This window comes from Rhinolophus ferrumequinum, chromosome 6, assembly GCF_004115265.2.
Source record: "Rhinolophus ferrumequinum isolate MPI-CBG mRhiFer1 chromosome 6, mRhiFer1_v1.p, whole genome shotgun sequence".
NCBI classification, from domain to species: domain Eukaryota; kingdom Metazoa; phylum Chordata; class Mammalia; order Chiroptera; family Rhinolophidae; genus Rhinolophus; species Rhinolophus ferrumequinum.
The window spans coordinates 33,577,868-33,592,688 of NC_046289.1; the positions used below are offsets into that span (position 1 = coordinate 33,577,868).

Consider the following 14,821-nt stretch of genomic DNA (forward strand, 5'->3'; position numbering starts at 1 on the left):
CTCACGTGTAAAAGAGGAACCAGAAAGAAGCACTGGAAATCCTATCAGAGCAAAATCATTGGCTGTCAATAATCTGATAAGTCTGGAATTTCCTAAAAGAATGGACTTAACCCAAACTGGGGGGCCCAGGTAGCAGGCTTGAGACTAGATTGTGAAGAGGGATTACACAGACCCATCAAAGAACAATGTGGATCCTTTGCAGGGCTGTGATAATGGATTTTGTAAGCAAACACAGGAGGCATGCTTTTTTCTTCATGGGTCTTTACCAGTGTGGGATAAACCATATCAAATAGCTACCATGTTTCCCCGAAAATAAAACCTAGCTGAACCATCAGCTCTAATGCATCTTTTGGAGCAAAAATTAATATAAGATCTGGTCTCATTATTCTATTATATAAAACTCGGTCTTATATTAAAATAAGACCGGGTCATATATTAAATTTTGCTTCAAAAGACACATTAGAGCTGATGGTCCAGCCAGGTCTTATTTTCGGGGAAACACGGTAATCAGCCTCACAGAGCAGAAGACCCTGAACTGCAATTAGCTATGAAGGCCAAAAAGATCTACAGTCAGAATGATCCCTCCCTTTCTATAGAAGTTTGTTGGATTAGAACTTCAGACTGGATTCACGCCTTACCAAGTCTGCAACCTTGCGGCAACCAATAACAACTTTTCTGAGCCTCTCTTTTCTTCTCATTTGTAAAATGTGCCATGGTATTCCCCGCTGGAAATAGTGGTAGAATTACCTGTCTTACCTCCTAGGGATATTATGAAGATCTAGTAAAATTACGTAAGTGAGAGCGCCTATGAAAGGCTAAGTGCTAAATAAATGTAGGAGGGGGGCTCCTAGGTACTCTAGTCAGTCATTCAAGTCTTTTTCCCCTTGGAATGCAAAAAGGAACCACCAGCAGAGACTGTTACTACTAGCCAGACACCCCTGCTGCTCTGTAATTCCCCATCCCTTTTGTAGTTAGAGGGAGGTCATGTTCTGGCCAATCAAATGTGAGTGAGTTGATGTGTGTCCCTCCTCAGAGAAGTAGTTATGCAGTGAGCACCTCCTCCATCTCTTTTCTTTGCTGTGGCAACCTTGGAAGCTACGTTTCCCTGGTGGCATATCTACAAGATGGAAGAGGGCCACTGAACTTGCACTATACTTTATGTGAATGAGGAATGAACATACTGTCTAGCCACTGAAAGTTTGAGCGTCAGTCTGCTGTAGCAATGATTACCAGTCCTTACCCTGATTCAGAACGGAAGTTTTGGTCAGTAGGAGAGGCCATTCTCATTTAAGGGATATACAGACGGTTATGCCAAACTTTCCTCTCAAGAGTTCTATCCATTCTACTCAAAGATATTATTTGAATAGGGTATCTACTCTGCAAAGGGGATGGGACAAATCCTTCCAGACAAAAAAATTTCCTTTTGCTACAAAATGCATTTATTTCCAGCCAGATAAAATTGTCCAACTGCATCTATGGGTACATAATTATAAGGTCCTTCTTTGATAAATGTCCCGTGTACAAGAGCGATTTCTAATTATTAAAATGCATACCAAACACACATCTTCATCTCTTAAAATATAATTTAAATAAACTGCTACTGTATAAGCCATAAGTCCAGTCATTGACGTGAGTGGCGTGCGATTCTTCACGGAGGAGTCCAGGGCAATACTGACACATTGCCCCAGGATAGGATTCCAAGAGACAGCAGGCAGCAAGCACCTCTAGCTCACCTGATTGTGTGGACAGTTGCTGTTGGGGCAGTGAGCCTTCTGTGAAAAAAGAGTTAAGTGCAGACAAAGAAGTATGACATATGCAACGTGGAGAGGCATTTCACAGAATGCAAACACCATTCAGGTAAATTAATGGACTGTAGAATGAAAGCTTGGTGAATGCAAATCTATTTATACTACCGGGTACTGTGGCACCGTCTTACAAGGCATTCAATAAATATCTATTAAGGTAAGGATAAGAGAATAAGCTGGAATGTTGTCTTGGTGCCCCATATCTGTTTTCAAGATTGGGCTTTAAGTTATGAATTTTTTGCATACCATTTTTTGTTTCTTCAGAGTAAATCATTCTATTTGGAAAGCGGTCCATTTCCTTATCTTTAGATTCTTCACTAACATTTAGAGACTTCTTGCAGACTGCCAGTATCAGGGGCTCATTGGCTTAAAGAGAGGTCCATACAAAGTCTTGATTTGACCCTTGAAGTAGAAAGCCTGTTTGGCTCAGAATGTCTAGGATCTAGTTTATTCTTCATACCTTCTCTTGTTTTGGCTCCTGTTAATATCCCAAGCTCAAAATAGCCACGGAAACTCAAAGGTTGAACAGCATATTTCTTCATGAAATCTCATGTCAGCATCGACTACTTCCAGTGTCATGGCTCCCTCAGGACTTGAAATAGTTGATCTCTTGAAGTTCTGTCCTTCAGAGTTCTCCACCTGCTGCTTGACGGTAACATTCTTGTTCTAAGGCTGATGCTGGGGAGTTTCCCACAAAGGAAATTCCTGGAAAATCTGTCGTCCCTTGTGATTTTCATACTGTCTTGTTCCCCATAAGGCTAAGGTTGCAATTCTGGAGATACAAAGGAAAAGTTTCTAAACTCATCCTGGTTAATCATAGGAAGATGTCCCTCATCAATTGGAGTTAAAACTGGCTCTTCTTTTATGAAATCAGGGTCAAAATTGCTGACATCTTCTCGGGATTTCTGTCAAAAAGGAATCAAGGGTCAGATTTTATGCACCTGAGACTTATTCATCTTCCATGGGACTTAGTTCATTCCAACGAGTTCAGAGAACTTCTCTGCTACTCATGCAGCAGCATTATTTACAGTTATAACAATTATGTTTAAACAGCATTTTACAGTAATTCTACTGCAGTGTGTATTATTATGGCATTTGGTAACCACCAATTTACTAACCCCAGGAAAATCTTGCTGAACAAGGCCAGCCTTAGGCTGGGAGGCTAAGGAATTAATTTGATCACCTGAACCAGCCAGCTCACTCACCTTTTACTCTGCATTTTACCACGGTGCTACTTCTCAGCAGGCCTTATTGAGTGGCACACAAGCTTGTATTTGTCAACAGAGGTTGAATACATTCACACTTGCCCACCTATTGTTTGTACACAGGTCTATGTGATTGAAGCTGTTTTCTCTTGAAAGATTTCTTGAAATGCTGAGTTTAGGGGACAGCTGCCTCTCATTTCACTCACTGGTCAGATTCCTTGTGCCCAGATGGCAAAGCCTTCTGTTAGCCCAAAGGAGCTGGCGAGGGGATACCCACTAAAGGCAGTGGCTTCATCTCTGGGTGCCTGGTTTCCAACCTAGCAGGCTCTTACATATTAAGCTAGTTGTGTGTTTGGAACTGTTGGTACTGACATCTTTATAAACTACTGCTGAAAAGATCATTTCTATTATACTACTGTTAGACCTCTCACGTCTCTCACCTGAGTCAATGACACTCTCTCTCTGCCTTTGGAGCACCCCTTGTCCCCCTAACTCTTGATCTGCTAGCCCAGCGTCTCTACCTTCCCATGGTGGATCTCTAGACCTACAGATAAGAAAGAGCTTACCTCTCAGACTAAGAGCTGAACCACCCTCAGGAAGGCCACCCCACTCAGCTGTCTAGCTTGGGGAGGCAACCCTGGTGCTCCCAGTATTTCTTCAGTCAAAAGGGACATGGCCTGTTCTGTGCTGGAGTAGCTGTTACAGTCCCAGGCTCTCCACGCCAAGGAGCCAGACTTACTGAAGTGAGTAGCGTTTCACACCCCTTGTACTTCCTTGGGGTCTTGGGACAGGTGCCCTGACAAGGAGCATAAGGAAACTAGCTTAGGAATGACAAAGTTCTCAGTTAGCCAAACTGCTTTGGAGAAACCTATAAAGTTTCAGGCTTCCTAGACCTGGGCACATGGAAAGGTGTTGCCTCAGAAGCAAGGAGCCCAGCCTCCTCCGGGTGAGGTTGCTCTGCCAACTGTCAGGCTGAATTCCTGGTTTGGTTATTCCATCGGGAATCATCCAGTTACTCAATGGACTTTGATAGAACACTGTGACATTTTAAGAAAAAGGAAACTCTACAAGTGTGACGGTCTTGGACACTTACGATTCTGGGTCTGAAAGGTGGTTCTAGTTGGCGATGGTTCAGCTGCGCCCAGTCTATTTCCTTAAAGAAAGGATGTCTCAAGATGGCATGCTCACCGCCCTGAGTCAGGCTGCCCAAGCGCATGGTGGGGTTCTTGGTCATGAACTGAGACAGAGGGGGAGAAAGAGAGGCAGTCATTCAACCATATATAACAAGCATGTCACAAGATGATTGGCAACAGCTCGGGTAGAGGAGCCCGTGTGAGGCTTTCTGGCTGATCTTGCTTAACTCGCTGAATTTTCCATCACGGGCAGCACAGCCAACGTGAATCATCCCTTAAAGGCGCAATTACTCGTGTGTATTTATGGCCTGCACCACTTCCATTTCAGACGTGGCCACTGAAATAAAGCTGAAGGGTCCAGTTTTCTTTTCTGTAAATACCATGTATTTTTCTTTCCTCCTTGAAGAAAAGAAACTCTATAAAATAGTGTGCTTTTCTCCAACTCTGCCGTTGTAGACAGCCCACATCTTATGAATGGGGCTACTTTTGGGAACAGCTGTGCCATTTTTCTGAGAGACCTGACTAGCTGGCCAGGATTGCTGCTCTCTGACAAAACCACAGAGAGAAGAGTGAGAGTCATTATTTTGAAGATCTATGTGAAGAAGCCGCGAGGATGAAAAACTTAAAGTTCTGTGTTCTGGCTCTAGGATAAACAAAGTCGGCCACTTTTCTGTATGCAACAAAGCCATCACAGTTGTAAGTGAAAAGTTTTTTTCTTCAGGATGCCCCCTTTTCCCCTGCCCTTCCATTTTGAAGTGTTTAATGGCTGAGAATCTTGCTACATAGGCCAAAAACTTAAACAAGCATTGCCATACATTCAAGCAATGTGTGTATGTAAATCTTCTGTATTTATATCAATTGGGAAAGTTCCTTGGGGCTGAGCTCTTATCAAGATGTTTTGGGCTAAATCTACTTTCACAAAACGGCCAATAAAGGTGTTCTGATCACGTCCTGACCAAGGACTAGTACGGGATAATTCACTTTTCATGGCCAGAATGTGATTTTCGATTTCAAAGACACTTAAGCTAATTTAATTTCCAATTTTTTCAAAGAAAAATTGCCTTGGATAATCAGTTTTGTTTTTGTTTTTATATTTAAATCAAGTTATCTTTAAACAAATTTATGACGACTTATGACAGCATCTGAGCACCCCTTTCCAAGTTTGATTTATGACACAAACGATAAAGGTGATGCTGTGTTCATAGAAATGGCTTTGGAGTGGAATGTCCAGAGTAAATAAAGACGGAATCTTGTGGAAGGTGCAGACATAAAACGGTAGTGTTAGAGGTGGCCATCCCAGCATGGCAGGTGTGCAAAGCTACAAAGCCTCCCGTGTTACTTCAGATCAAAATTATCATAGGGAAGGAGGAGGCTGCACAAGTCTCTAAGCAAATCTGACAGGAGGGACCTCATAAAATGCTAAGAAAGCTTCAAAGGGGAGACAACAAAAAATGAAGACACTGATGGGGTTTAATGGCTTCTCTTTCCTAGTGACAAGGAACGTAAGGCCAAAAGAGGTGCTGGATTGGAAGTGGAACCTGAAAGTAAAAGGAGCTTTCAGAGCTCCACAGGTCCAATCAGAGCAGTTATCACTCCAGGCACATACAGAGGTCAACGTAGATTTAGGAAATACATATCTCATAAATAACTCAGTCTTGTAAGAGCTAGGAGTTCATGCTTCCTGGACTCTCCATGGATAAGCCTGTGCAACTCAGAAAGGAAGGGGAAATACATACACAAAAGAAATGAGTAGATTCTCTCCTTAGGAAAGTCAATGGGATGCAATCCCTGATGGCACAGCTGTGTCTATTCTAAGAGCCAATTAAAAAAAAAAAAAAACTGCTGCAAAAAACTCAGGATACAAGGATGGCAGAATAGACCCAGGTGGCTTGTGGGAAATTCTCAGGCCTGCCAATGATGCTAGCAGAGGATAGCTTGTGACTATGTGGGTACAATTTGTTCTTCTGGGCAAGAGAAACAGTGCATGCCTCTTAGTGCCAGGGTGGCAGAAGTGCTGGTGTCCGAGAGACTTTGCCCATTCTTCCCTGCCCTGGCACTGAAGCCAAGCTTCCAATAGGCACTGTGGAAAGGCATTGCCTGAGGAAAAGTAGACCAAACCATGGCTGATCCTCCTCTAAGAACTGCATCCCTGAAAATGCAGAGTAACCCTTTCATTAGATTGATACTTTCTCTTAGGGTTCTGAGAAAGCCTTTTGAGTAACAAAACACTTTTTGTTTTGACTTTTAATACTGTGAGCCCTTTAGATACAGCCCTCCTCCACTTAAAGTTTAATTCAGTTCAATTTACAAAGGTTTACCGGTGTCTGCTGTATGCAAGGCAGTGCACTAGGCCTTGTGTAGAGACAGATGCCAAGAACAGCGTGTCCCCATGGAGGAGCTGATCAAGAGAAGGGGGAAGAGGCAAGCAAACTTCATCTGTAACACACAGCTGGACGAAATGAGACGAGACATAGCAAAGTTGTGTGGGAACTTCAAAGAGGGACTGGGCAAAGAGCATTGGGGGCTGGTGGTGAGAAAGCAATGACCTCATGGAAGAGATGGCATTGGACAAGAGATGAGGCAGGTGAATAGAATGAACAAAGGCATGAAGGAGGAAGACAGTCATGTCTAACAGATGCACAAAGGCACAGATACAGGTAAGCGCCTGGGATGTTGGTGGAGGAGCATGTAGCATGGGGCAGCTGGCAGGCAGGGATGGTTGAGGAACTGGGGGGCCAGTCAGTAGGATCCATCAAAAGTGTATGAAGAGGTGAGAGACGAGGGCTGCCCTGAGATTTAGGAGATGACTCTTGTAGTGTGATGAATAAATCCCGAACGGAGAGGTCCGAGATCAGTGGTGGGTGAACAATATGGAGGCTGAGAGAGAAGCTGAAAAGACAAGCCATGTTCAGAAATTGGAAGAGTTCCTGGTTAGTGGGAAGGAAAACTTGGGAGCAAGTCCTGTAGGGCTTGTGGAAGAAGACCCAACACAAGCCACACAGCCGGGAGCTGGGTGAAGGGATAAGGATGGAGTCCAGGGTCACAGGGGCCGTCCGTCCGCGCTGGCTGGCTGACAGAGCCGTGGTGTTGGGTAATGGAAATCGGTCACAAAAGAGGCGTAACAGATTACTGTGGGGAGTATTCATATTAGTATTAACAGAAGTAGTAGCAGCGGTCATAGTATTTTTGTCAGGGGAATGAAACAAAAACACTAACATTTCTTGAGACTTTTGCAGATCTGGGAGGTTGACGAGCTCAGCCTTTCACGTGACGTGCACAGGTATCCACATGGAGACTACCAGTCCTGTAAATCTGGGGTGCAGGCCCGGGTTAGAGATCTATCTCTGAGACATCACCATTTGGTAAAAGAGCAAGAGCTACAAGTGGGAGGGCAGGCAAGATTGTGGAGAGGGAGAGAGAGTATAAAACTGAGACCAGCCCCAGGCCTCAGACATTTTATTTGGCCTATATAGTGTGTTTTAAAAATTTTAACTACTTGCCAAACATTTAAAAACTAGGAAATGTGTCATCACATAAAAGTCAAGTTTTCCAATTTCTCTTGGAAAATGGGATATTTTGCAACATTAGACCTGCATTTCTTCTTGGGAAAAAAAAAAAAAAAAGGCCTGGAGTTGAGCAGTGGCTCCCTGTTTAGATGGGGCATATGAGCCCTGGTCAGCCACAGGCCCCACCACCCTCTATTGCCTCACACCTGGCTGGCTTCACTCACTGACTCTGCATGGCTCCTGAGTGAGAGATATATCCAGGGTGGCAGCAGAAGGGGCTCATGAAGAAGCCAGAGGAGAATGAATACCACGAAACAGAAACCAGGACAGAGACCATTCTGAGGAGGATGGATAGTCCTGCTAGGACTATCCACCTCCAAAGATGCAGGGATGAGGAGTTCAGGGAACATTTCACATTAGTCCCAGGCCTGAACTCTTTCATGGAGGGGCCTGAACTGGTGGAGGGGTGTAAGGCTCGGGGCAGGAGGGGCTGCTGCCTCAGGCCAGGCACAGGCCTCTCCCGACACATGGTGCTCCTGCTGCTGTAAAGAGTAACGGCATAATCCCTTTGCAGAAAACTTCCTCTATTTGCTTATGTCCCTAATGGAACCCACATGCAAACAAGTTAACAACAGTGTTGTTTGAGCAATCATTTGTCCACGTTTAAGGTCACTCTTAAAATTTGCCTCACCTCAACTGACCTTCTTCCTGATTGCAGTCCAAACGAGAAAGTCAGCCAGGGAAGAAAATCAAGTTACTTCATGAAAGATTCTGGACACATTTACTAAAGGAGGCAGAATGTTTTCTAGGGTCAATAAAAGCACTTTATAAGCTACAAAGAGTGAGGAGGCTAGGGTGGAAAACCCGATTCCAGCCCAAATGTAAGTCTCAAGCTGACTGGAAAGCAGGGGAAGGAGAGGGATTAAAAATGTACAGACTCGTTTTGCATTCTCCTTCCTTCTGTGGCCCTCGTCAAAGTGGAATTTAACTAGAGGATACCGAAGGAATCAGAGGCACACCAGCCCTGAGTATGAGGAGCTTAACAATTCTTTTAAGGCTTTGGAGAAGGTATGACCACAGCAGAAAGAAGTCAGCCATGCGTCCTCCTGAAGGAAGTTCTAGTGAAATGTAAGAGATTTAGGCCAGGTTTATATAAGAATGTCCTGAGAAACCTCCTGCAAAGCAGGAAAATACATGTAAAAAATATAAGAGCTCCTTTGATACGGAGCACAGAGGTTGACTGGTTAGGCTCTGCAGTCTCACTACCTGTTTGTATACCAGGTTCTACGGCTGATGAGTTGTGTGACCTTGTACAAATTTCTTAACTTCTCTGGGCCTCGGATTCCCCAACTATAAAATGGAGACCTTTTCTGTACTTCGTAAGGTTGCTATGACCAGTAAACGAGCTAATCAATGTACAACGCCCGTCACTAAAGAAGCCCTCTTCTTGTCAGTAAACATCTTGTTAAACCACTTGTAGAACCATCCTGTTCTACCTAAAGGCAGGAGCATGGACTGGAAGCCTTGGCTCTGGCTCTCCTTGCTCCTCCACTTTGCAGCCAGGAAAGATAGAACAAGGTCTGCTCCTGCTTTCAGAGTCCCAAGATCCAAGAGTGGGGTGGAAGTGATGGTCTCTGGAAAACAATTTTTCTGATAGCAGAGATTTCTAAAGATAGTCTTAAAATAAGACAAATAATACTTAGGTTTTAATGTGCAGTTGTATCTGCTTTAACAATAGAAGAGAGATACTGAATGCAGGACGAAGGGTGCAATGGAGAACTTTCTTTGCACAATAAATCTAGTGCCGGGTACAGCACGCTCATGTTTTGTGGGTTCTGTTACACAGGCTTTGGTTTTGAGTTGTTGGATGTTCCACAACATAGAGTTTAAACTAACCTTGTATAATAATGTGTCTTGAGATACAGGATCCAAATGTACTTTGAAACTCATTAAAATGTAGGCAATTGCTAAAAGGATTTTTTTCCTTTTTCATAATCTGTCTGATTTCAGAGAAAGAGGACTAGTTATATAAATAGAGCAATTAGTCTAATAAGATTTTCTTCCAACAGGGAGAACACACTGTATTTTCTACCTAATAGTTGGATTCGGCTGTTGGGCCAACAAAATGACCTTCTCCTTTCATTCAGTTTCAGATGAAAGAGCAGAGAGAGTTAGCAGTTGATGCTGGCGAGCGGGAGGAAAGGAAACTGTGCCAAAGGACATTCCCATCAATATTCCAGAGAGATGCTCTGAAATGGGAAGAAGGCATTGTATGGCTCTACAGGGAGTCCTGGGGAAGGAGAGCAGAGACAGGGCATGGGACACAGAATACAGCATGGTTTATGGTCGTGATGGCCAACCTCAACATGGGCGTACCACATGGGGCTGACACGATGCATGCTTGTGTGTGCATGTTGCAGCCACCTGTGTCTGTCTTTTGCCACTGTCACAGATAATCTGACCTAGTTAAGAAGGCCACTCACCAGCCTTCTCCTTTCACACCCCTTTATGCCAGCTGTGGTGATGAGGCATAGACCCAGAATGACCTGTGCCAGCAGCACCATCCAGCTCAGAGTAGTGGTAAGAGGGACAGGGTGGATATGTGAGTTACCTGATGAGGCAGCATCAGGGCTTTGACATGGCATTGACAAGTCACTTTTCCATAGGAGAAGGCAGAGACAGATATTTAAACCTAAGATGAGGCTGACTACAGCCCACTTGGGGGTGGGACAGGGCTTGGGAGTGGCAGGAGGATGAAAATACATAATATATTTTTTTAATAGCTCTGAAGAAACAAACTGTAATCTTCCCAAGAACAGGTTATACGGAAAGGTGTTGCTAGGGAATATTGAAGGAGCCAAGAGAAGGAGAGTTGGAATAGATTACACTGCCGTTCTCACTACATACGGGATCCAAGTCCAGACTGGTTTGGGCAGGGGGTGGCTTTAGGAGTGGGAAAAGAATGGTACAGTTTTTATTTATTTTTTAAAAATTTTCAATTACAGTTGCCATACATTATTAGTTTCAGGTGTACAGCATAGTGGTTAGACATTTATATACCTTAGGAAGTCATCCCTTCAATAAGTCCAGCACCCACCTGGCCCCATATGGTGATTACCGTATTACTGACTATGTTCTCCATGCTGTACTTTACATCCCCGTGACTGTTTGTACTGTTTGTACTTCTTAATCTCTTTTTCACCAAGCCCTCTGATCCACCTTCCATCTGGCAACCATCAATTTGTTCTCTGTATCTAGAGTCTTTGTTTTGTTCATTTTTTTGTTCTTTAGATTCCACATATAGGTGAAATCATATGGTACTTGTCTTTCATAGACATTTCACTTAGCATAATATTCTCTAGGTCCATGCATATATAGGTCACAAAAGGCAAGATTTCATTCAATTTTATGCTACTATTTCACTGTATATATGTACCACATCTTCTTTATGCATTCGACTATCGATGGACACTTGTGTTGCTTCCGTATCTTGGCTATTGTAAATAACGCTGCAAAGAACATAGGGGTGCATATATCTTTTCAAATTGGTGTTTTGAATTTCTTCGGATAAACACCCAGAAGTGGAATTGCTGGGTCATATGGTAGTTCTATTTTTAATTTTTTGAGGAACCTCCATGCTGTTTTCCATAGTGGCTGCACCGATTTGTAGTCCCACCAACACTGCACGAGGGTTCCCTTTTCTCCACATCCTCGCCAACACTTACTTATTGATTTATTAATGATAGCCATTCTGACAGGTGAAGTGATATCTCATCGTGGTTTTAATTTGTATTTCTCTGATGATTATTGATGTTGAGCATCTTTTCATATGTCATTGGCCATCTGGATGTCCTATTGGGAGAAATGTCTATTCAGTTCCTCAGCTCATTGTTAAATCAGATTGTTAGTTTTTTTGGTGTTGTATGAGTTCTTTATATATTTTGGATGTTAACCCCTTATCGGTTGTATCATTGGCAAATATCTTCTCCTGTTCAGTAGGATGTCTTTTCGTTTTGTTGATGGTTTCCTTCGCTGTGCAAAAACTTTTTAGTTTGATGTAGTACCATTTATTTATTTTAAATTGTTTTTCTTGTCCAGGGAGACATATCCAAAAAATACTGCTAAGAGTGATGTCAAAGAGTTTACTGCCTATGTTTTCTTCTAGGAATTTTATACGAGTAGTTTCAGGTCTAATCCACTTTGAGTTTACTCTTGTATATGGTGTAAGAAAGTGTTCTAGTTTCATTTTTTTTGCATGTATCTGTCCAGTTTTCCCAACACCACTTATTGAATAGACTTTCTTTATCCCATTGTATATTCTTGCCTCCTTTGTCATATTGTCTATGTAGGTGTGGGTTTTTTTCTGGGCTCTCTATTCTGTTCCATTGATCAATGTGTCTGTTTTTATGCCAGTACCATGCTGTTTTGATTACTATAGTCTTGTAGTATAGTTTGATATCAGGCAGTGTGATAACTCCAACTTTGTTCTTCTTTCTTAAGATTGCTTTGTTCAGGGTCTTTTGTGGTTCCATGTAAATTTTAGGTTTATTTGTTCTAGTTCTGAAAAAAATGCCATTGGTGTTTTGATAGGGATTGCACTGAATCTATAGATTGCTTTGGGTAGTATGGACATTTTAGTGATGTTAATTCTTCTTATCCATGAACACAGTATATGCTTTCATTTATTTGTATCTTTAATTTCTTTCTTCAATGTCTTATAGTTTTCTGCATTCTAGTCTTTCACCTTCTTGGTTGAATTAATTCCTAAGTATTTTATTTTTGATACAATTGTAAATGGGATTGTTTTAATTTCTTTCTGATCGTTACTGGTGTGTAAAAATGTAATTGATTTCTGAATATTAATTTTGTATCCTGCTACTTTATTGAATTCATTTATTAGTTCTAATAGTTTTTTGGTGAAACCTTTAGGGTTTTCTGTATATAGTATCATGTCATCTGCAAATAATGATAGTTTTACTTCTTCCTTTCCAATTCAATGCCTTTTATTTTTTTGTCTGATTGCTGTGGCTAGGACTTCCAAAACTATGTTGAATAAAAGCATTGAAAGTGGATATCCTTGTCTTGTTCCTGATATTAAAAAAAAAAAAACGCAGCTTTTCACTGTTGGGTATGATGTTAGCTGTGGGTCTGTCGTTTATGACCTTTATTGTGTTGAGGTATGTTCCCTCTATTCCCATTTTGCTGAGAGTTTTTATCATAAATGGATGTGGATTTTCTAAAATAATTTTTTCTTCATTTATTGATATGATCACATGATTTTCATTCTTCATTTTGTTTATGTGGTGTATGTTAATTGATTTGTGGATATCGAGCAAAAGTTGCATCCCAGGAATAAATCCCACTTAATCATGGTGTATGATTTTTTTAATGTATTGCTGAATCTGGTTGGCTAATATTTTGTTGAGGACTTTTGCATCTATGTTCATCAGGGATATTGACCTATAATTCTCATTTTTTGTAGTGTCTTTGTCTGGTGATGGAATCAGAGTAATGGTGGCTTCACAGAATGTGCTTGAAAACCTTACGTTTTCTTGAATTTTTTGGACTAGTTTGAGAAGAATAGATGTTAAATCTTCTTTGAATGTTTGGTAAAATTCACTTGTGAAGCCATCTGGTCCAGGACTTTTGCTTGTTGAAAGTTTTTTTGATTGCAATTTCATTAGTAGTTATTGGTCTGTTCAGATTTTCTGTTCTTGATTCAGTCTTGGAAAATTGTATGTTTCTAGGAATTTATCCATTTCTTCCAGGTTGTCCAATTTGTTGGGATATAATTGTTCATAGTATTCACTTCTTCCCTTTCATTTCTGATTTTATTTATTTGAGCCCTCTCTTTTTTATCATGAGTCTGGCTAAAAGTTTATCAATATCGTTTATTTCTTCAAAAAACCAGCTCTTAGTTTCATTGATCTTTTCTATTATTTTTTAAGAAAGAGGGACAGGGCATGCCGAGGCTCATTTGGGGTTTGTGAACCTTTTCTAAAATCTCTCAAAGTGCGAGGCTGACTGCTTTTCTGGAAAAGCCTGGGGAAGTGGCTCTGGTCAGGCATGTGGGTGGGGTCTCAGGGAAACGGCTGAATGAAAGGTGTTAGCCAGGTTAATGGAGAGCAGAGATTTGGTGCCCACCAACACTGGTGAGTAGAGGAGGGCTCAACCAAGGAACAATGGCACCTGCCATCCCTGGAGAGAAATGCCCTGACCCCTGCCCCTCCAGCAGCCAGACAATTCAGTTCCTCCCCATATGTCCTTGGCCCTTTTCAATATGCTGTCCCAGCTCTGGAGTCCATGCATGGGGCCCCTCAAGAGGGACACCTGGGACTCTAGCAGCCCTCTGTCTCACTCAGATGCAATCCCCACTGGTTTTCCCAGCCAGATGTTATGGGGACTCCTCTTCCTGGCACTGGTGCCCTGGGCAGGGGAGCCCAGTGTAGAGCTGGGTCCCCTTGCTCCTTGGGGTACCTTCACAGCTGAGATAGACCCCCTGATCCTAATTGCCATATCAGAGATGTGGGACTTGCCTGTTCTGCCCCTCCCACCAGTCTCACTGTGGCCTCTTCTTTATATCTTTAGTTATAGGAATTCTGTTCAGTTAGACTTCAGGTCATTTTCAGTGATGGTTGCTCTATAATTTGGTTGTAACTTTGATGTGGTTATGGGAGAAGGCAAGCACAGCATTTACCTACTCCGCCATCTTGACTGGAAGTCCAAACCAAACCATCCCTCTTGCTAAAGGATCTTACAGTGACTTTCTTTTGGATTCTCCCCATGACAGTGTTTGAAAAAATCAGCTCTAATGATCTGGAGTTGGATCCTCTGCATTACTCCATTCCCAGCTTTTCCTCTACTTCCTCAACCTCCTCCTGGCCTACCTTCTTGGCTGCTCTCTTGAGCATTCCAACCTCTACCGGGGGGGAGTAGGAAATAGGATCAAACTTAATACTGCTCTAATCACCTGCCTGGTGATAGATGTGGGACATACAGCTAAAAGAGGATCCCAGAATTAATTGTGGTTTCCCCCTTTGTGCACAGAGGCAAACAGGACTCCTGCAGACAATGCACACAGATGATGAAATCTGATAGGTGTCATGACAGATAAACCCGTGCAGTGCGTGTACACACACACACACACACACACACACACACACACACACACC

The 14,821-nt window shown here is 42.4% G+C and overlaps 1 protein-coding gene across 1 annotated transcript in view; it reads right to left on the reverse strand.

Moving 5' to 3' along the window:
- Window positions 1-1,421: 1,421 nt before the first annotated feature.
- PRKCH (protein kinase C eta) overlaps window positions 1,422-14,821 on the reverse strand; it is a 214,035-nt gene continuing 200,635 nt past the window's right edge. Inside the window, exons 13-14 of the mRNA XM_033107515.1 lie at window positions 4,104-4,247; window positions 1,422-2,710 (exon numbers count right to left, since the gene is read on the reverse strand). The gene's annotated coding sequence lies outside the window, so the exon portion shown is untranslated. The remainder of the gene's footprint in view (window positions 2,711-4,103; window positions 4,248-14,821) is intronic.